The following is a 24,154-nucleotide window of genomic DNA, read 5'->3' on the forward strand; positions in this document are numbered from 1 at the left end:
TTTCCTGTTCCTTTGGTTTGGGTATTGGAGGGAAGTGGCGGGTGGGGGGCGGGGGGAGTGCCATAGCTTGTAGTTCAAAGACTTGGAACTGAAAATACAGCAGCTGCTTCCTACCCGCTTTCCCCAGCAAAGAGTAGCTCCTCCCACCTACCTTTCGGCCCCTCCCACCTACCTTTCGGCCCCTCCCACCTACCTTTCGGCCCCTCCTACCTACCTTTCGGCCCCTCCCACCTACCTTTCAGCTCCTCCTACCTACCTTTCGCTTCCCCACCACCACCTCTAGGTACCTGCTCACTGTGCTTTACTCTGGGTCGTGCACCTCACAAATATGTAAGTGTAATTCTGTAGGGATGAATCCCTTTAATTCATTATTTTATTAGCACATGAATAAATCAGTTATATATCTGGGCTGTAATCCCAGCACTGGAGAGTCTGAGGCAGGAGAATGTCAAACTCAAATACAGATTGGTCTACATAGCAAGACTGTCTCAAAAAAACAAAATGATAAAGTTTAAAAGTCGGGGGAGACAGGGCACATTTGTTAAGCGCTCACTGTAACAAACTTGTTAAAACGTTTTCTCCACCTGTGGCTTTACAGAATCCACAGGACGCGCAACTCACTTTCTGAGTATTACTCATCTCTGTGCTGTAAGGATTCGGAATGGGGCTTGTGAGACGGATCCACAGGTCACAGCACCTCCACCAAACTTGATGGCCTGAGTCAGAGGCCCAGGACCTACAAGGTGAAGGGGGAAATCGATTCAAATATGTTTTCTGACCTCCACAGGCCTGCCATGGCTGTGTGCACACACAAAATAAATAAATAAATAAATGTAATTTTTGAAGAACGGACGCTATTTCCTCCTTGTCGATTCACTGGCAAAATGTCAGTTCTATGAGTGAAACAGGATTACCCAGTCAGATGCCCCCTGACGTGAACTGTGTCTCTTAGCAAAGCCCTGCTCAAGTCCTTCTTGAATTTCTTCATTTTGCTGTTTTGATCTGGAGGAGGGTTTTTTTTTTTTTTTTTCAGTTTATTTGTGCCATTTTCTTCTTGAAAATCCTAACACAGGGATTCGCGGCCGCTGCAGGAGGGTAGTCATTGGGTGCAGGCACCAGCGTTGTTGACAAATGGACTCTTTCGGCACGAGACAGGGCAGCTTGCTCTGGTGGCTTGGACGAAGCACCTGTGCTGTGCCTATCCACAAGAATAAAACCCACTTCCAAATGCCATGTTTCTTTCTTAGAGGAGGTGAAAAGCCGGGAGTCCATTTTGGAGGTACAAGAGAATGAACCCCAACAAATCATCACAGGAAAGCACCCCAGTTAGTGTGGATTGTGGGGGCTTGGGGAAAGGGCGGGACAAGAGAATTACTGGTTTATTGTCTGCTGAGTAACAACAATCCACTGACCGAACCCCAGGAGCCCTCACCCCAGAGGTTAGACACTGGGGAGGACAGTGTTGCCACCAGAAGACCTGATGCGTTTTCTTGTTGCTTCAATTTTTTTCCACTTTAAAAGTTATCATTTTCTAATAAGATTGTCTCTAATTGAGCAATTATTTTATTTATTTTATTTTATTTTATTTTATGAGACAGGTTCTAGCCTAGGCTGCTCTTGAAACTACTACATAGCTGAAGATGACTTTGAACTCCTGATCCTCTGGTCTCTACCAAGCTCCGGGATGGCAGGTCTGGGGCACCACATGCGATTCCTAAAGGAGCCAATTCTTCAGGGATGCTTTCTGTTCTCATGTAGCAACTGTGCAGTTGTGATGTTTCTTTAGCATTCGGAGATTGTCAAGGCCAGCCCCAGAGTCCCTTTGTCCTGTAGAGGTTTGTCAGGTAATGTCACTCAAGCTAAGGAGCAGCTCTGTCTGTCCCAACAAAGGACAAGCCTCCCTGCTGGCCAAGAGCTGCCAGATGTGGAGGTGAAGGCACCAAGAGCTGTGTCAACCCAGAGGCAGAGTGGTTTGTTCCCTGCCTAACGTTGGGACCTGTGCAAGACCCTGGCAGAGGGGCTCCTGCCAAGCCTACGCGGCCATCTTCAGCAAGGAAGACCGGTTTCCAACAGGCACATGTCATTCAGCATGCAAATGAAGCAAGCTTCATTCTGATATTTTCCAAGCAGCAGACATTTTCAAACTTAGAAGAGATGCACCTTTAATCCTCCTCTTCGTCGTTTTTGATGTTTTGGTTTTCTCTGGCTACCACATCTGCAATCAGGCCAGGGATGATGGGCTGAGTACTGCTGTGATCTCTCTTCATTTTGGCTGGCCTGTTCTCAACCTAACTAACTACGAGGTGCCAGACAGAAAATTGCTGGGTTTTTTTCTCCGAGATAAACCATGGGCTAACGCGTAATCATTGCCCTCTCCTTATACCTCATACTGTGTTCACTCCTGACCTAGGGGCACACCTCCAAAATGCCTGCTGCAGGTTAGTCTGAAAACCAGTCCCAATAGTCACATTTCCAGGAAACATGCCCCCTCTTGTGGTAGCTGCTCAGTACTGCAGGCCAGACAAGAAGGGAAGCTTTGCTGTTCCGAGTGATTATTCTAAACATAACAAATTAATTAATTTGTAAATAAGCATGTTTAAGTCCTAAGAAGGCTAGTCTCTGAACATAACCTTCTCAGGGTGATTGGTCAACAGGCAGCCAGCCAGACAAAGCTGCATTTCCTAGACCTGTCACCTACTTGTTAAGAAATTTTAGGCAGATAAGTAGTAAAACTGCCTCTGTTTCAGCACAAGCAACTGAGTAACACAAAATGAGGTGCTTCAATTCTTCTCATAAACACAGTTATTTATGTAAGTGCTCTGTTTAATTGCTCATAATATGAGCTATTAAATAGTGTGTGATTAATGTGATGGATTCTATTAAGTAAACTTTTTTTTCAGAAAAGTTAATTCAGCCTTCTAGCAGTGTTAAAAATAAAATTTTATGTTTAATGTTTCATTCTCTAAAATCATTGATGTCAAATGGGAATAAACATCTGTAACTTCCTATTAGAGACCCTAAAATAAAGACTTCCTAGAAATCACCGAGGAAAAGGGGCCAGCAAAGGATATAACCAAACAATTCATCTGTTTAAGAAAAAGAAAACTGATTTTAGGGCTGGCAAGATGGCTCAGCGGGTAAAGGAGCTTGCTGCAGAAGCCTGGCAGCCTGAGTTCAATTCCCAGAGCCCACAGGTAGGTAAAGGAGTGAACTGACTTTAAAAAGTTGTCCTTTGACTGCTACGCTTTCACACATGTGACACACACACATCACACATAATTATATATATATTTTTGTTTTTCGAGACAGGGTTTCTCTGTGTAGCTTTGCGCCTTTCCTGGAACTCACTTTGTAGACCAGGCTGGCCTCGAACTCACAGAGATCCGCCTGTCTCTGCCTTCCAAGTGCTGGGATTAAAGGCGTGCACCACCACCACTGCCTGGCTATAATTATATATTTTTAATTGGTCTTAAATTCATGAAAAGTAGTTTTGTTTCACTTAGAATTCGAGCTGTGAAAGTCAAGCCTACACCGAGAAATCATTTTCACCTTTTAGATGGAAAAAAGCAAAACCTCCAAATGCACTCTCATGAGAAGCACTTCCGGTGGGAACATAAATGGGTACACTTCCTAAACAGGGTACTCTAACAGAGCGGCTCCCATCCCAAGTGCACACTCTCTAGGGCACCCACAAGTCTCCTGTCTTGGGAAACACTCACTTGTTAATAACACACATGTTAAACACAAGATTCAAACAACCTAAAGCCAGTTAATAAGACTCTGGCTCAACAACGTTCCATTTGTATGATGGAATATTACCTGGATGTTAAGGATGAAACACACGGGAAGCCTGCTTCGCCCCTTGTGTCATGAGACCATCTCCAAGACAAGCCACCTGTGGGAAAAGAATGGACTACTGTGTGTGTTGTGCCCCTTTATAGATACAGGGGGAGAAAGACGAGTATATCTTCATGTATGCTTTGTAATCATTAAGAAACTTTTAAAAGAATACCCCCCCCCCAAAAAAAAAGTGAACACATTCATCAGTGTGATGCACAGGATCAGGCAAGGCAAAAATAATTTTTAAGGTTTATTTATTTTTGTTTTGTGTGTGTGGTTCTTTTGCCTACATGATGTCTGTGTACCACACACATGTCTACTACTAGAGGAGACTAGAAGAGGGCATCAGATCCCCTGGAACTGAAGTTACAGATCATTGTGAGCTGCCCTACAGATGCTGGGGCAATAAGCCATCTCTCCAGCTCCACAGAGATTTTTTTTTAAATTTTAATTTATGTACATCACATACATGCCTGGTGCTCAAAGGCAGAAAGAGAGGCTCAGCTCCCTGGAACTGGAGTTAAAGATGGTTGTGGGCCATATGAGTTCTAGGGACTGAACCTGGGTCCTCTCCAAGAGAAACGGGTGCTCCTGTTTGCTGTGCCATCTCTCCAGGCCCTGGGGAAACATGTCACTGCATCGTGTATAGAGAAATTGAGAGGCTAGAAGGTAGCTCATGGACAGGGTGCGTGGCTCTGGGTTCTAATCCCAACACCACACATACATACATAGGTCACTTCTGTCAGTCAGTTTAAAACCTAGGTTGTGTGCCTCACCCTTCCTCCAGGATTCTGGACACTTTCAACATGAGAGGAGATAGCTGACAGCTGGCAAACAGGTCAGTGCCCCATGTTTCTGTGTGAAACTAGTTAATCCGATAGTTAAACCATCTGAACCCTCTTCTTCCTGAGACCGCTGATATTAACACATAAATCCATAACTGTGTGTGCTTAAGACATGCTAGGAGCTGTTCCAAGAACATTTGTGTGGACAGCTCAGAGTGAGGAGCATCTGAGTGGACAGCTCGGGGTCGGGGGAGCATCTGCTTGGACAGCTCGGGATGGCAGGTGGGGTGCGGCAGCCTGAAGGATGCATTCTGGGACAGAGCTGGATGGCAGCATGGGTTCGCTCCTTGTTGTTAATTTCCATGTAGCTGTGATTTTTCTTAGAGCTCAAGGATTTAATGTATGCATAAATAAGCTCACCCACAAAACCAGAGCTGGCGGGGGGGGGGGAGGGGGATAAGGGGATTTGAGTTAGACCAGTGTTTCCCAATCTCTTCCATTTTCAACCCCCAAGAGACTTTTTTAGACCTTTCCTCCAATCATCCTCTAAAATAAAATGAGTTCCCCAATGACTCTGAAATAGAAAATGTATATACATGCATATATATGCAGCATATCTGCATTGTGTGCTTGTACAACAACAAAAATGGTTTGGACCATAATCAATTTTTTGCCCCCGCTGAGAGCAGGTGAATATATTCACAGGAAGGATCCACAAGATTCCTCTTGGCTTCAGAATCAAAGGCGCGGTGCATGTTATGGGAACTGTCACACTTGTGTACTGAGTTACTTTGAGCTCAAAACCTTATCTACTATTTGGTCATCCTAAGAGTTTGAGCAAGCTGGGAAAGTACTCTGGTCTGAAACGTCCCCATGTAGAGAACAAGTATGAGGAAACTTCCTGCAGGGCTCTCGTAAACATCAGCAGAGGTGGAGTGGGCAAAGCCCCTGGAATCAAACGTGGTTCAGTGGAGAACAGCAGCAACTGGTCCCGTTCCATTTATTCGATTCAAAAACAAATGTATGAGGCTAAAGAGATGGTTAAGAGCATTTGTTGCTCGTGAGTTCGGTTCCCAGAGCAGGCATGGTAGCTCACAACCACCTATAATTCCAGTTTCAGAAGATTCAATGTCTTCTTTAATTCTCTTTTCCCTCTTCTACCATCCTTTGTTTATAACTTTTTATAATTTCATACATGAGAACTGCATCTATGTCTGTCCTGCCCCCTTCTCCCCCTCCTAAACCCTCTGTGCCTTCCAAATTCATGATCGCTAATCAATAGTGTATGCATACATACATACATACGTAGTCTGCAGAGCATGTGCGTGGGAGCAAAGTTAAACGGCCTTAAGATTCTATTCCTTTCAGACCAAAATTAAATGTCACATGTTTCTGAGAAACTTGGTTCGATTTCCTTAAATGTCATTTTCTCCATGATTTCAACTCCCATAGTGTACCCTGCTTACAATGCCATTAAGATGTCAAAAACATTCTACTCTGTAATGCACACAGATTTTATGTACTTTGGGGACAATCACACTGAGTTTTGTTTCGTTGGTTTGGTTGGTTTGGGTTGTTTGAAACATTCTTATGTAATTCAGGTTGACCTCAAACTTGCTATGTAGTTAAGGTTAGCCTTGAACGTCTGATCCTCCTGTCTCCACCTCCTAAGTAGTGGGGTTATAGGCATTTGCCACCAAGAAACTATGTTTTATTCCTCTAGGTTAGCATCTCCCCTACTCTGTCTCTCTGTGTAATAGATTTCAGTAAATACTTATAGATCAATGAATTATTGTTGTGAAGTTAGATTACAAGGATCAAATATAACATTAGCATGTAAAAGGAAAAGGCATGATGAACGACATAGACAGAATTGCATTATTTATATTCATCCCTTATCCTAAACATTAATTCCAAATTGAAGCCTATCTCTGTGTTGTAAAAATTGGGAACAAAATCCTTCTGACAATGATTAATTTATGAGGCATACGACTTTTTATAATGGCACTATTCTGAGGAGGATTAGCCTGTCTCCTAATACATATCTAGCTTGAGTTAAATCAGAAGTTCACAGTGTCTATGCAATCGATCACAGGGCAGCTTTCTGATTCTCCTAGATGGTTACTAATAACAGTGGGGATTCTTTGTCATGCTCCTGCCTCAGCCGGGAAGTTCTCTGACAAAAGAAAGACATACGTCAAATGTAATAGCAGAGAGCAGACCGGAGCCAGAAGAAGAGAGTGGAAGCAGCCTTTGTTTTTAGAGCCGATGATGTTTTAAGCGTATACCTAATGCTTTTTACACATACTGAATAACCAGGCTAATTAAAAAGCCCTTACAGCGCCGGTTAAAATCTGTTCGAATTTTTTGGAGCACCTGTTACAACAGAATGCCCACAGACTTGATAGTTTAGAGCCAAGACACCTGCTACCTTATGTCTCACAGTATGTTCAGTTTTATACTGTTAGCAAAAAAATAAATAAATAAAATAAACACTTTTTTGACATTTAGCAATCTTACACAAGTGATAAGAACTTGCCAGAGAGGAGTAATAGTTTAACCCTTCCTCTCCTGAGCTGGAAGCCACACCCTCTCCTCACCAGAAGGGGATGCATTTCTCATGTTATAACATGAGACTATGTGCAGTTTCTTTAATTATCCCCTAACAGTGTGGGGTTTTCTAAATGATCTGGGTTATCTTCTTGGATGTCTGAGGTAGGAATTTTCCAGTTTAAAGAAGCGTTTAAGCTTACTTGAGCTTTCTTAGATATAATCGCTTATGTAACGGCCAATTTACAAGTTAGCTTGCACTGAGCCTTTTAATGAAGCACATCTCTGTTTTGACTCTGTTAACTATTCAACTCCAACACAGGTTGCTGTGACTCTGCCTGGAGATATTTTTACCAGAACTTTTCTTGAAAATCTAACTTTGAAATGAAAATATTGTATTTTATAGTTACAGAATTTTCAGACTATGGGTAGACATATATGGGATTCTTTGAGGTCTGAAACCATGTCTTATTTGACTGTGTTAGCTACAATTGGGTAACTGAATAAAGAAATAAAAAATTGAGTGAAAAAAGCAAACTTCAATGTTATATGCTAATAGTACATAAAATTACATCATTGCCCATGACAAAATCAGAGGCTTCCTACTCCTAGCACAGGCAAAATTGCATACACCTAGAGAAAGATTTCAATACAAAAATACAATTTCAAGGATTGCCTATATGTAAAAGGAACTTGAAAAAATGTTATTTGATAATTAGATAAATCAAGATGCATCACTATGCAGAATACTAAGAAGTTGCCGGGTAGGTAAAATGGCTTTACATGGGGTAACATGAAACAATCTCTAGTGTGTATCGTCACGTGGAAGACAACATGTCAGAGCAAATTACCACCCCTCACATATAATAAACATATTTAAAACTCATGGCACTATAGGTTATCTTTGGGGGAAAAAAAAAACACAGCTAGTTGATAACAATGGTTATCTCTGAGGAGGGAATCTAGCTTTTTGGAAACAGAAATAGGAAGAATGCTCCTTTTTCAGTTAAAAAAATATGTCTGTAACTGTAGCTATTTATGTTACATGTATGTATGCATATATTACCTATTCAAAATACATGAAGATATTAATTAAAATAGTGAATTAAATTTGAGAGGAAAAGGAGTATGTGATACATTATGTGGCATTGTAATGCATGCTTTCCTAAAGCAGTTCTACATTTCCAGACTGTTAGTGAGTTAGTTCAAAATCAGTATTTAACAATATAAATCACAATTTAATGTCTAATTATCATGATGCAAACAGCTTTTGCATGTTGAATGTGTATAGCTGTGTTCAAATACAAGCTGTTTTGACTTTTAACCAACATACCAATGCTAGGAGTGATTTTATTGCATAATTAGAACAAACAACCTAGAATACATTTCTCTAGCATGTTTTTAAAAAATAATGGGAAGCATTTCTAAATGTTCAAGAGAAGTGATGTTTTGATTTTTGTACATTGCCCAGAAGAGAAATTCTATTTATATAAGGACAGAGAGAAACTGTAACTCAGCATGTACTTTGTCATTTTGTGTTGGAAGTATCACCAGCCTTGCAGTGCTGAGACATCATTCCTAAAATTGACAAGAATAGTTCATGTGACCACTGAGGGTTTGCAATTATGGAGCCATGCACAGTGCACAGCCCCATGGATCCTTATACTGCCAGTTAAAACCTACCCTGGAAATGTACTAAGCAAATGATTTACTCCAGACATACTGTCTCCCCTCATGCCAGGAAGATTTTTGTGCCAGGCATCTTCAAAGGTCATGCTTGAAAACTGTGTGATCAAGTTACAAAAAGGAATTGCAATTAAAACTTTAAAGTGTTTTAGTGAAGTTTATGATTTTGTGTTGGGCCATGTTCATAGTCATCCTGGGCCACATGTAAACTACTACTGTAGTTTTTTCCATTTCAAGAACTCTCAATCAGCTAGCCAACATCAAACCATCAGATGAACACACAAAAATTAGAGTATGCTTACTATTTATATACATTTTAAAACATCACACACAGTGATGGCTACAATTGATTATAAGGAATAGTTGTCTTTAGTAGAACACAATGGGAAATATTGAGATTTTGATTGATTCACACCAATCAACCACAGCCTTCTTGGTCAATATTGGGTTGACTGTAAGGACTCACCTTACTGCTTAGTGGCAGTAGAGAGCATGCCAGCCTTCAGAAATGCTCACCTAATATTTCTAGTTCTCCCCTTTATGGGCAGCAATTATATCCTATTTGCTGGATCCATTGTGAAATAGGACCTTGTGACCATCTCAGTCAATGTGTGTGTGAAGAGGTAATGTGTGTGTGTGTGTGTGTGTGTGTGTGTGTGAAGTGATAATGTGTATGCAAAGAGGTAACAGATAACACTTCTAGCCAGACAGTACCCTGCTATATGCATAAGTTCACAAAATAACACTGTACATTTCTAGGGCAAGTTCTCTGAACTTTTTATTATTTGAATGGAAATGAGCTCAGGGAGTCTAAGTCATTAATTCCTCCAAGATCTTGAGCAAAAGTAAAAAAGTTACAGAATCAAGTTTCTAAATCAGACTTCTGAGCAAGTCCATTAAATTCACTCACTGTTGCATTCTGTTCCATGAAAATGGAAGAGAAGCCCAGAGCTATGTCAGTTTCTAGTCAGGGAGTCCTTCCTGAGAAGATTCAGTGTCTGGATGCATGTTCCCTGCTGCGTTCTGAGCTTCCCACTTTCCTTCTAGTCAATGAGCACCGCATACCTTTAGTCCAAGCTTTGTGTGTGTTGAATGAGTGGGCAATGCATTAGTGAGTAAAGATGTTACTTTTAGATATACACTGAACTTTCATCCCCAAGAGAATACTCTCTCTCTCTCTCTCTCTCTCTCTCTCTCTCTCTCTCTCTCTCTCTCTCTCTCTCTCTCGCTCTCGCTCTCGCTCTCTCTCTCTCTCTCACACACACACACACACACACACACCTTTAATGTCTTTTTATTGTTACTAATTTTATGTTAGCATGCAAAGTAATGGGTTTCATCTCTCTCCCTTCATATATATGTGTCACTATACTTGGACCACAATGGTTCTTTTTTCCCTCCACTACCCTTCCCTATGGCCCCTCCCACACTACAGCTACACAAAAAACAATTCACAATGGATCCAAGACCTGAATGTAAGATGTGAAACCCAAGGACCTGAAACATAAGGAATATGATTTACAATAAGGACTTTCTGGAAGGGACTCAAGTAGCACGGTAAATGATCCTATAATGAGACAAAGGATTAATGTCTAGGATAAATAAGTCACTGCAAAAACTAATCATCTAATCAATAAAGGAGATAATTAGATAAATAAAGAAGAAATTGATTTTTGCTCAGGGTGAGAGATATGGATCTAGTTTCATTCTTCTATCTAAGGAAACCTAGTTCTTCCAGTACCCTGTGTTAAAATGGCTGTCTTTTATAATACAAGTTTTTGAAACTTTTATCAAAAAAAGAGGTGACTGTTGGAGCTGGAGACATGGCTTAGTTGTCAAGGGCACTGAGTGCTCCTCCAGAGGACCTGGGTTCAATTCCCAGCACTGACATGGTGGCTAACAACCGTCTGTAATGCCAGTTCCAGGGGATTCAACAATGCCTTCTGTTGACCTCTGTGGGCATTGCATGCACATGGTACACAGACATGCATGCAGGCAAAACACCTGTACACATAAAAAATAAAAATAAATAAACCTTTTTAAAAGGTGTCTGTAACTCTGTGGGTTTATGTATGGATCTCCTATTCTATTGCAGTAATTTACGTGTCTGTTGTTGGCTGATACATTTTATTTTTTACTCTCACTCTGTAATATGGTTTGCAGTGTCTCCAGCATGCTCTTTCTAATGAAGATTCCCTTTGTGATCTGGAGTATTTAGTGCTTTTATGTAAATTTTAGGATTGTTTTCAATTAGTTCTGTGAAGAATTTTTGAGGAGGATTTTGATGGGATTGCACCAGGGATCTACAGATTATTTGATAATTATAGCCAGTTTCATTTTCATGGTATTTATTCTTTCAATCCATGAGCAGGGAAAGTCTTTCCATCTCTAGAATCTTCTTCCATTTCTTGCTATGTTTTTAAGTTTTCATTGTCTAAGCCCTTCACCTCTTCTGTTAGGTTTACTCCTGGGCTTTTGTTTTTCCTTACATCTATTGTGAATGGGTCCCTCTCCCCACCCCCACTCTGGATTTCTCTCTTGGCATGTGAAAAAGCCATGAAGTTTTGTGTGTTAATTTTTGTATCCTGATACCTGGCTGAAACTTATTCAATGTAACTTTTTTTTTCTTGTGGAATCTTTAAGATCTTTTGAGTACAGGATCATTTAACCTACACAGGGGTAATAGACTTCTTCCTTTTGTGTTTGTATCTTTTGTTTATGATTTAATCTTCCCTTATTGCCCTTGCTCTGAAGTTGAACACTAAATTGAAGAAGAGTAAAGAAGAGTGGACACTGTTCATGTTCCAGATTTTAAAGGAAATTAACTTTAAATTTTCTCATTTAGTGTAATGCTGGGCACAGGTTTGTCATGTATGGCCTTTATTATGTTGTGGTGTGTTCCTCATAGTCCTGATTTCTTCAGGACCTTTATCATAAGGAGATACTTAACTTTATCAAAGGATTTTTCTGCATTGATTGAGACAAGATGGTTGATCCTCTGATCATGTGATTTCTGCCCTGAAATCTACTTAAATGTTGTATTACACTTATTGATTTGCGTACACTAATCTAATGTTGCCTCAGAATGAAATCCACTCTGTTATGGTATGTGATCTTTTTAATGTGTTCTCAAACTCTATTTATAAGGATTTTATTGAGAGTTTCCATAGTTATGTTCATTAAGAAATCTTGGCATAGCCGGGCAGTGGTGGCGCACATCTTTAATCCCAGCACTTGGGAGGCAGAGGCAGACAGACCTCTCTGAGTTCGAGGCCAGCCTGGTCTACAGAGTGAGTTCCAGGAAAGGCACCAAAGCTGCACAGAGAAACCCTGTCTCAAAAAAGAAAGAAAGAAAGAAAGGAAGGAAGGAAGGAAGGAAGGAAGGAAGGAAGGAAGGAAGGAAGGAAGGAAGGAAGGAAAGAAGGAAGGAAGAAAGAAAGGAAGAAAAGGAAAGAAATCTTGGCATATAGGTTTTTTTGTTTGTTATGTTCTTATCTGGTTTTGATATCATGGTAATGCTGGCTTTGTAGGATAAATCTGGTAGTGTTCCTTTGTGTGTGTGTGTGTGTGTGTGTGTGTGTGTGTGTGTGTGTGTATGTGTGTGTGTGTATGTGTGTGTGTGTGCACGCGCGCGCGTGCATGCATGCATGCACACGTGGAAGCTAACTAAAGAAGACATCAGGTGTCTTCTACTACAATTCTACTGTTTGAGAGAGTCTTTCATTGAACCCTTGTTATTTCAAGTTGGATGGTCATCAGCAAGCTCCCAGGATCTACCTATACCACCACCACCACCACTACCACCACCACCACCACCACCACCACCACCACCGTGGTTACAGGCATACACAACTGTGTCTGGCTTTTTATATGGATGCTGAGGATTTGAATTCTTGCTTTCATAAAAGGGCTCTTATCCATTGAACCATCCCCACCCAGCCTCCTTCCCTTTCTGTTTCAGGGTACGGATTATGGAGCATTAGTATTTGGTAGAATTTGTAGCTGAAGTTTTCCTGTGTCCCAGCCTGCTGGTGGTCAGGACAACTCTCTCTCACCCTCGAGTCCCGCAGCCACTTGGACCCAAGTAAACACACAGAGGCTTATATTATTTACAAATTGTATGGCCATTAGCTCAAGCTTATTACTGACTAGCTCTTACACTTAAATTAACCCATAATTCTTTTTTATGTTTAGGCACGTGGTTTGGTACCTTTTCTCAGCTCTGCCTTCACATCTTGCCTTCTCTGTGTCTGGCTGGCAACTCCTGACTCAGCCTTCCTGTTCCCAGAATTCTCTTCTCTGCTTATCCAGCCTATACTATACTTCCCGCCTGGCTACTGGCCAATCAGCATTTTATTTGTCAATCAATCAGAGCAACACATTCACAGCATACAGAAAGAAATCCCCAGCAGTGAGTCAATCTGGTCCTGGGTTTTTCTTTGTTGAAAGATTTCTTTTTATTATTGCTGCAATATCATCAATTATTACAGACCTGTTAAGATTTTAAAGTATCTTTGTGATCTATTTTTGGTAGGTTATATGTGTCAAGGAATTTATAAATTTCTTCTAGGCTTCATGGTTTCCTTGTAATTAAAGTTTTCAAAATACTCCCCTGTTGTTCTCTGTATCCCACTGACATTTGTAATAATGTCTCATGGATCTCCTCTCTTTCTTTTGGATAGGAGGCTAAAAGTTTGCCAGCCTTTTTTTTTTTTTTTTTTTTTTTAAAGAACCAACTCAGTTTGATTGATCCTTTGCATTGTTCTTGCAGATGCAGTTTCATTAATTTCTCTCTGATCTTTCTTATTTATCATCTATGACCTTTTGGCATAGATTGTTCTTGTTTTTCTAGGAATGTGAGAAGCATTATTTGTTATTTATTTGATATATTTTTGCATTTATGTGACTTGAGTTCACAATTCCAGGCCTTAACCTCAAGTTTATCTCAAGTTTTTAGGGTCCAGATCAGTAACACAAATTAGAGCCCATAAACCCATACCTATTGTCCAATTATTTTAAAAGTAGAAAACAAGGTAAAATATATTCCATTTTCTGCTTTCCCAAATACACTCTTATAGTAGTTTTGATAATGTTAAAGTGTGTGAAAGTAATATGTGACAATTGAACAGTCACTAAATAAAACAAGTGAATACCATTATCATATGTGTTTACACACAGGCCAGTAATATTTGGATAAGAAATAAAGCTATAAAGTTTATAAACTATTATATGTTTGCTCTATAGAACTTGCCCTATTGCTTCAATTTGTACATAACTGCTAATAAGTATATAACCAAGATTTTCACATTACTGTGTTTTATTGACAAAAATGCCAGGTAGACAAACCTTGATTTATTGCTGTTTTTGAGTGGGTTCTAACCTCAGTTTGAAGACATTTTTTCTGCTGAGGTAATAGAATATAATTTGTCAAATGACTAATGTTATAATCAGATGTAGAAGTAAATAACATATACATGCCATGTTCAAATATTATAGTGATATATAAAACATTTCTATTGTTTAGCAAATACAAGACATTGATATTGGTACTTTACTTCACTGTATCATTTGTGCTACAACTTCTATTATCTTTTAAAGCAATATGTAAGTCCACTTACCATTGTAAAACATTGATGGGTTTGAAGCTTAGATCTTCATTCACAGAGGCTGAGCATCCCTTTTGCAAAATGCTCAGGACCAGAAGAGTTTCTGATTTTCTTTTTTTAGATTTTGAAATATTCACATACTTATAATAAGATATCCTGGGGCTGGGACACAAAACACAAAATTCACTTATGCTTCATGTATATTTTATGCACATAGACTGGACATAATTTCATATACTTTTTTAATTAAATTAATGCATTGTGTGTGCATGTGTATTCATGTCAGGTGCAGGTGTGGAAGTCAGAGGACAACCTGCTGGAGTGACTTCTATCCTTCTACTATAGACTCCTGGGACTAAACTCAGGTCACCAGGTTTAACGGCAAGAGTTTTACCCACTGAGCCAGCTTACCAGTCCACTACGATGTTTTTAGTGTGCCTGCATTTTTAAAAATATAGCCTTCTCTCATACAATACATCCTGACCACAGTTTCCCCTCCTTCCACTCCTCCCAGTTACCACACACACACCTCCCTTTTCCCCCAGGTCCACCCCTCCTCCCTGTCTCTTCAGAAAAGACCAACCCTCCCATATCAACCCAATACAGCATGACAAGTCACAAGAAGTCTAGACTCAAGCTCTCCTATACAGATGTGCCTGCATTTTTATTACTATTTATCATGTGAGACAATATGAGGGATTTCACAATTGCTGTGTCATGTTGGTGTTAAAATTTTAGATTTTAGAGCATTTTTTAATTTTGAAATTTTATATCATGGGTGTTCAACCTGCTCAAATTTGAGTAATATAAACTATTTAAAAATCCAGAGTTGCTACATCCCTGTGCAGCTATTATAAACATTATACCACTTTATGAGTGTGCCTCTGGAACCACAAATCAGAGCAAGAAAATGGACAATACTTCTAGAGTACTTCACCATAACAAGAATCTGCTCATTCGTGTTAATTAAGGGAAAGAATTTGACAAGTTAATACATTTGTATTTTCACTCATCTAGGTGTTTCCACTGTTTAAATTATCACCTGGATTCTAAGTAGCATGTGTCATTAGTATCCAGAGTGACTCAACCCACACACCTTTGTGCCATTTGAATGGTTGACATTTTTCTCTCTCTCTGAATTTAAATACTTGTGGCTTTTATTTTATATTGTTTTCTTGTTTTATATTGTGTGTGTGTGTTTTTTACTTTTGTTTTGAGGACATCAAGTGAATTTGAAGGATCCTTTTCTGAGACTCGATTATGTTAATCAAGAAGAGAAATGTTTGAAGTTACTAAATGACAGAGACACTGGTGTTCTCAAATTTATTCTGTGTGAAATGTAAGAAGCACTTTGCAGCATAGGTCCTGGTTAGGGAATTCCTCTTGCCTAGACTGAGCTGTACTCATTGAAACAATGCTGAGATTTGCTGTAAAAAGGACTAAGTGTCTTACATGAATTCTGCAGGATAGATTTACCAGGCCTTTTCACTTCATTAGTTCACATCAATTGTTCATGATTAAACAATTATTATATTAAAACATATGAGAAAAGGACAATAGAGACCCTCGGTGGTTAAGAGCACATACTGCTTTTGCAGAGGACACAAGTTTGGTTCCCAGTATCCATATCCGGCAGCAGTTCCAGGAGATTCAATTTCTCTAGCCTCCACAGATATCTGTAGTCATGTGCACATACCCACACATAGACAAAATACACATATTTTAAAATAAAATTCTTAAATAAGAAAAATGTGAAACAAGAAAAGCTCTATTTAATATATATTATACTCTCAGGTATTGATATAAGCATTTTATAAAAGTATATTATTTTACCCAATAATAATGAACAAAGGCCCGGAAGATGGCTCAGAGGGCTAGGGCTTTTGCCACCAAGCCTGACGATGTGAGTTCAGTCCTCAGAACCCACAGAGTGGAAAGGGAGAACCGAATACTGCATGTGCATGATGGTGTATGTCGGCACACACACACTAAATGTTACAAATAATCAATCGATAATATTTCTATTTCTCATTTTATAAATGAAAAGTTTGAGCTGCACAAAGCTAAGTAACTTGCCTCAGGTCACAAAACTAGGGAGTGGTGTCTGTAGTCGACTCAGAGCCATCACATGAAAGATATTTTCAGAAACGCTCTTTTTATTTCACAATTTCTTCCATCATGTCTTATTTTGGTTTGGTTTTTTAAATTTTAATTTAAAATGTGGAAAATTAAATGGAGAAAGTTTAATTAAAAATTTAGTTAAGTGTAAAAAAATATAAAAATTGTATGGTTAGTGAATTCCATGTGACATACATGCACTAGAAAATATGAAGTTGAGATTGGGGTAAACATATCTATTTCTTAAACACATTATTCCTTTATGGTCAAATTATTCAAATGCTTTTTTTCTAGTTTTTTTGGAATATTTTTTATCCATAATTTTACCCATACTTACCCTACTTTGCAATAGCACACCAGAATTTTCTCCTACCTACCTCATAGCCCGGTGGTTAACTTTTCCCTGTTCCCCTCTACCTCCTGCTCTCCCCAACCACTGATGGTCACCATTCTATTCCCATTTCAATGAGATCAACACATGAGTAAAATAGCGTAGTTTTGTTTTTTTGTTGTTTTTTTTTTTTAATTCATGTAAAGGTGTTGTAGAACAATGTGTTTGAGCTGTAAGGAGTACTTCTTGGACGTTGTGAGACTGTTTAAATGGTGAAAAGAAATAAACAATGGAGAAAAGAGGAGAGAGCTGTTAAATTTGAAAGAAAACCAAAGGAGAGAAGACGTATGTGTGGCTTTGGAGGAACCTGAGAAATGGAATTCCAATGAGCTGAGGCATTGAGGTTGGCTGGTGGGGGGGGGGGAAGAATGCAGATAAATTTACATGTTTGCTAAGAGAATTTTGGGAAATGTCTGCTTCCTGGCAACCTTGCTTTTCCCCACTAACTAGGAAATGACATCATTTGCCGGTTAACAAGGGTGGGTCTTGTGAAGTCTAAATTTTGGAGATGAGAATAGAGGAAGTTGGAGATGCTCACTGTAAAGAGAGAGACGACAGAACAACACTGAGGGCCTCTGTTCATTGGGTATGTGTGATGTGGCTGGTACATGTGATGTGGCTGCCTGGTTTCCGCCTGCAGCACTCAGAAATGCTGTGTGGGCAGGGAAGACCAACTACTGGGTGGGGCTCTGCGAGGCTGTTACATGTGGGAGGAAATAGAAGTTAGAAGTATCCATAAGACAGAGGGTGAAGTGATAACCCGCAAGGTCTAGACTATTGGAAAGAAAGACAAGAGGGAATTGAAAAGTGAGGAAGTGGAGAATATCTGGGAATATGAGTTAAGATACAATGAGAGTTGCACAATGTTTTAGAACAGTTGAACTATGATAGGAGATAATTAAACAGTACAGACTTGAATGTAACCTTCAGGAGGTGGCAGTTAGGTCTCTATTATGACAAGCTTAGGGTATCATGCTGGGGAAAAGGGATATCTCCAGAAATGAGAAAATAAACTGAGGAATCAGACAAACAGATGGTACCTTAGTTGGCTTCCATTGTTAGATGTCACACAGTGGTTAGTTTAAACAATAGAAGTGTATTCTCTCATACATGTCAACAGGCTTGATTTGAGGTTAATGTCCTTGGCCTATAGGTGATCATATTCTCTTGTGCCTTCTCATGACCTTTCCTCCATGAGTGTGTGTGAAGTAGTCTGTTCTTTCAATGACTTTCTAGTCACATTCAATATTCAATTAATGTCAAATCTCAATAACTTCACTTAACCTCAATTAGCTTTAGAAGAGCCTTCCTAAAACTAACCCCTGTCTGAGTTGTTGGAACATAGGCTCAGCATAAGTTGGAACTTCGGCATATGGATTTAGGGGTATACAATTCAATTCATGGTTAGAAGGCCCTGATGTAGAGATAATTGTCACCAGAATGAAGTTAGAATGCAGGGCAGAGATAAAGGTGAATGAGGCTCCAGATTCTTCCAAAACTAAAGTAACTAACCAACCCTCGGCTGTTTCAGTGAAATTGTGTCTCCTCACATTCCATTTAAGATTCCAAACCATTTTCACCTCCCCATGTTTGGAGTTTTTGTTTTGTTTTGTTTTGTTTTGTTTTATACTGTTGATCCACAGTATTTTGGGCACAGTATTAATATTTATCTTTTTACCAGCAGGCAGGGGGTTCAGCTCTAACATACCTTGTCCTTTCAGGTGTGACTTCTCGTTGACTGTGCAGCACCTGGTGAGGTGAAGGGCTCCTGGCCATGCTCTGTGACTGAGATACCCATCTATTACATAATGGTGCGAGAAAGGAGAAACCACCCCCCCTCCACAGCTGGATTCACTCACACACTGAACACAGAGAGGCCATAAACAATCTACAAGACCCACTGCTAGAACCCTCCCATTCTCTGCCCTTCTTTGTCATGATAAAGAAATAGTATATACCAGTTATTAAATAAAACACTCAACCAGCAATTGTGCCTTGTAGTCTGCAATCGTTACCTTGTGTGCTACTAATAACAACCCTGAAGAATGAAAAGATTGGAGCCGGGCGGTGGTGGCGCATGCCTTTAATCCCAGCACTCAGGAGGCAGAGGCAGACAGATCTCTGTGAGTTCAAGGCCAGCCTGGGCTACAGAGTGAGTTCCAGGACAGCCAAAACTGTTTTACAGAGAAACTCTGTCTGGCGCGGGGTGGGGGGTGGGTGGGTGAAAAGATTGGATTATCTCTGCTCAGAGTAATCCAGGTGCCAAAGTCTGACTAATTCAAATTAGTGTCCTTAACTGCGGTGTCCCAACTATGGAGATAGACTCTCCCCAGATACGATCTCTGTTGACAGTCTCACTTCCTTCCAGAGTGTTTGTGAATTGATGTAGAAAGCAGGAGTTGAAGGAGCATGGTGAGTCTCAGCTTGAACTGTTCGATTCTATCTCCAATGACTGTAAGCCCAGGACGCATTTCATCATGGAGTCTGCGGAGAGAGGCAGGGCTGGCTCTCTGCTTTTCAGTTCTGTGAACAGCCGGCCTGTCCTAAGGGAACAGAGGTCAGCTGGGCTACAGGTTGGTTTCCTCAATCCACATCTATTTGGCCATGGAAATGGGTAATTTCTTCATAAATTTTAGCATCTGATTATCTGTTGGGTTTTGCTTTTAATATACGGTAGTGTGAGGTCTGGGGTTTTGTTTGATTTTGGTGTTTGGCAGTGCTTTACTAGACTTTAGTGGGAGTCTGGAGGACACTAAAAGAGAGGCTGTTAATTCCACTCACTAAATCATAGGATTCCCCCTTTTGCTTTGATACTATTTTCCTGGGGCTGGCAAGATGGCTCAGCAGGTAAAAGAACTTGTCGCACAATGATGACGTGCGTTCAGTTCTCCAGACAGTGAAAAGAAAGGACCAACTCCCAAAAGGTATTCTCTGACCCCCACATACACACCATAGCACATGTGCGTGCGTGCGCACACACACACACACACACACACACACACACCCCAGAGAGACAGAGACAGAGAGAGACAGAGTCAGAGAGACAGAGAGAACAAATACCTTTCATCATATTCTCCACCATCAGAAAATCACTGGTACCTTTTACAGTCTGATGTTTGTTGGGGCTGGGCTGATTCTGAGAGGGATATTAATGTTAAAATGTTAAATTACAATGAGGACCCACTACCCGTTTAGTAAGTAGGATTTTCCTCTTTGTAGACAGTTTAGGCCTTGGACAGAATACAAAAGATTATTCCTTGCTATGGAAATTTGCCCCTGCAACACAGGCTCTGCTCAGTGTGGTAAAGTTTAATATTCAAATTCGTGAAGCACAAAAGATTCACCATGAAACATGAAAAACTCCAACACTGCATTCACTTTCTTGCAATTTCTAAATGTCATTCTTTCTCTGTAGAGATAGAAAAATGACTCTGTAACCCAAAATACTTCCATTTTACCTGTTGTTCCTCCAAATGGGCTTCCAGAGATGAAGTAGCAGAGTAACGTCTGAGGGGCTCCAGCTGCCCAGGAAAACTTGTTAGAAATCAGCCATTGGCATCAACGTCTTCCTTTGCTGTTCACAAAGGAAGACGCCCAGGCCATGGAGAGCTCCATTTCCCTGTGCACACACTGCATGTGGGTACATACAGCGTGCATTATTTACTCTCTAAAGTATATAGAGGCTTTCTTCTATGTCCCCTACCCCCAATCATCTATTATGGCTATTTATCCTGAAAAAAATAATAAAAATTATGCATATGTAAATTAATAAATATATGACCTAAATTAACAAAAAAAATGGAAAATTTTTATTTGCCTTTTAAATCCTTAGTATTTTGACACATTTCACTGCTAAATAAAACTGTTTTTAATTTAAGCTAAGAAAACTAATTGGTATCTGATACTAAAAGTTCTTGTAAGTTGTTCCAAGTGTTAGTTCTGGGAATAGCGTTTTTATAGTTTTCATATTGATTTGCCTTTGAGACAAACTGCAACAAGAAAGCAGGTGATAAGCCTTTGTTAGTGCCTCTGGGAGAAAATGCTGTAGCTACAGACTACTGTTGATAAACAGATTTTGAATTAATTAGTTCTGCATAATTATGTGAGACATCAGCTCTCTAAAACCAAATGCAACTGGTCTTATATTGTTTTACATATAAAAAAGAAGAGGAAAAGGATGTCCTAAATTTGCTTTTTTTAAGAAAAAAAATTAAAGCCTGGATTTAATAGTTTAAAAGCAAAGATTGACATTTTTAAATGGCATGCTTAAAATATCACATTATCTTTAGAACTATAAAGTGAGATACAAAGATTTGCTTTGGATGAATTGTTACCACTAGTGGCAGAATTGGGGCTGGAGCATACTACTACTCCTGCCTCATACTCCCTGGGGGCTACATTTTCTTATGAGAAAATAGCCTGATCCTAAAAAGGTACAGATTTCAGTATGATACTTGTAAGAATTTTGAGCCAGGCCAGGTGGCACAGAGCTGTAATGCCAGCTACTTGGGTGCCTGAGGCAGGAGGATCACAGGTTCAAGGTCACCTTGAACAGCATAGTCAGATCCTATTTCAAAATAAAAAATAAAAATGAAAATAAAGCCGAGGCTACACCCCAGTAGCAGGGTGCTTGCCTCGCACATATGAGCCCTAGATTCAGTCCTTGGCACCACCAAGAATGGGGGTGATTGTTCTACACATTTATAGTAGGGAGGAAGTGAGGGAGGAAATGATATAAGAAACAGTTCTTAAAATGAGTAGAAAGAGCCAGGCGGTGGTGGCGCATGCCTTTGATCCCAGCACTGGGAGGCAGAGCCAGGCAGATCTCTGTGAGTTCGAGGCCAGCATGGTCTACAGATCGAGATCCAGGACAGGCACCAAAGCTACACAGAGAAACCCTGTCTCAAAAAACAATAACAACAAGAGTAGAAAGCAACTACAAATATTTCTCCAAGATATAGAAGAATAAAGAAAAATATGAAGAAACAACATAAAATATTTAATATGGTAAGATTCTCACTATTAAAATAATATGGAAGAGAGGGAAAGAGGGAGGAAAGAAAAGATATAAAAACTTTCTTACAATGAATAGAAGGTAACTAAAATTATTTCTCAAAGATATAGAAGAATGGAGAAATACATGAAGAAGCAACAAAATATTCAATATGGTAAGATTCTCACTATTAAGACAATATATGGTTAGTATAATTTCATGAAAAAATGTTCAATTAGCCGGGCAGTGGTGGCACATGCCTTTAATCCCAGCATTCAGGAGGCAGAGGCAGAAGGATGTTTGTGAGTTCGAGGCCAGCCTGGTCTCCAAAGCAAGTTCCAGGAAAGGCGCAAAGCTACACAGAGAAACCCTGTCTCGAAAAAAAAAAAAAAAAAAAGGTCAATTAGATTTTTGGGATTTGGGGTCCAATTTTTAAAGAAATTATCAATGTAAATGAACATGAAGGTAAAAAAATTACTCATTTATATGTATTTCATTTATTATATTTATATTTTATTGACTTTTTAATTTAAAGATCTTGTGTGCTTATGTATGTGCACATGTGTCTCTGCTACGTGTATGTAGGTGTCCTCTGAGACCAGAGGAGAGTATGGAATCCTCTGGAGCTGGAATTACAGGAGGTTGTGAAGCCCCATAGGTGCTGAGAACCAAACGCAGGGCCTCTGGAAGAGCGTGTGCTCCAAACTGCTGAGTCATCTCCCCAACACTTCAACGAAAACCTCAAGAAAATACATGGAAGTATTGACATCATCTGTGCGCGATAGAGCTGTGTTACTTTTTTATTTCAGTTTTTATGGTTGTTTATACTTCCTAAATTTCAAAAAAAAAAAAAAAAAGGCACCTAAGAAACTTTATGCCAACCTTCCCTTCAGTGAAATAAAAATATGAATAAGAGATTTTAAAGTATGTTTGTTTTATTTCATCTTTATAGTTACTTTATGGCTATGCAATTCTGTTGATACTGAGTTCAGCAACTTAAAATGCAAAGTCAGGTTTCTCTGTTACCTCAAATTTCAGAAAGTCAAATGTTGTATCTTCTTTTGGGTACTGCATAATCCACAAACAACCCACCAGAAACATAAAAGTAAGACACAAGCTAATGCAAGGCAATAATAATTTGCCCATCCAGTTCTGGCCATCATACAATTACATTGAGTCTATGTTATACATCTCCATAGAGGAAAAAGGCTACTGTTCAGTACCAGGATTTCTGGGTCCCACCCGACCTATCAAACAGTCCTAAATAGGAAAGTGAGGACTGAGAAATAATAGATAGGAAAAACAGAGACGGAGACAAAAAAGAAAAAGACAAAGATACAGCATAGCTTTGGGAGGGCTCTGAGTCAATACCACAGCAGCCCTGAGTTTATTTATCACAGCCTTTTTATACCCAAAGCAAGGGGGGCAAAAGACCTCCCCCTCTCAAGGACCCCATGGTTCAAGGTACAAACAAGTGTAAACACCTCCTTAATTCTCAAGACCTGGTAACCATGCCTTTGGCCATACATGCTGTTATCCAACCTGGAGGAGTAAGACATCTGGTAACCACATCTTTGGCCATACATCCTGTTATCCAGCCTTGAAGAGTAAAGACAAGCTTGAACTCTTCTGATCTTTAGTCAAGATGGAAATCAAACCACAATTTGGAGTCACTGTGGGCTCCTAAACAGGATACTAATTATCAAAAGAAAGATAATCGATGGTACATATTTGTACCATTTCAAAGACATTGAGCTTAAAACTAACAGATGATTCCTAATTCAAATTTATCTGAGCAAAAAGGAAACTTGTTTTCCCACACAAGGCACCTGGAGTTTGGCTGGGCTCCTGGCAATCTGATCAATGGCCTGGGTGGTCACAGCTCTTTACTCGGGCTCTTCACTCAACGATCAGCTTGATTCCCCGGCTGGTTCTCTTCCTGGGAGCAGGAAGGTTGTGTGATTTCAGATATACAAGTGTCAAAAGACATAAAATAGACTTTTTCTTACTCTGTCTCCTTAGAAGCCAGGAGGCCTCTCATAGATGTCTCTATCAGTCTGCTTCGCCCTCTTGGGTCATATCTTAGTCGTGCAGTCATTGAAAACCACAGCTGGTGGGAGGAAATTGACGTAATCGTAGACAGATGGGGTGGGGTCAGTTCCTCTGAAACGTTGGGAGGGTAGAT

General features: G+C 39.8%; 1 long non-coding RNA gene across 1 annotated transcript; it reads right to left on the reverse strand.

Moving 5' to 3' along the window:
* Positions 1 to 363: 363 nt before the first annotated feature.
* On the reverse strand, positions 364 to 24,131 carry LOC119087840. Its single transcript, XR_005091324.1, has 7 exons — positions 23,799 to 24,131; positions 20,037 to 20,112; positions 18,685 to 18,761; positions 16,055 to 16,143; positions 14,480 to 14,629; positions 3,820 to 3,895; positions 364 to 736 (listed from the first exon to the last, which is right to left on the reverse strand). It is a non-coding gene; the product is annotated as an uncharacterized LOC119087840 (long non-coding RNA).
* Positions 24,132 to 24,154: the final 23 nt, after the last annotated feature.

The sequence above is a fragment of the Peromyscus leucopus genome, chromosome 4 (assembly GCF_004664715.2).
Source record: "Peromyscus leucopus breed LL Stock chromosome 4, UCI_PerLeu_2.1, whole genome shotgun sequence".
NCBI classification, from domain to species: Eukaryota; Metazoa; Chordata; class Mammalia; order Rodentia; family Cricetidae; genus Peromyscus; species Peromyscus leucopus.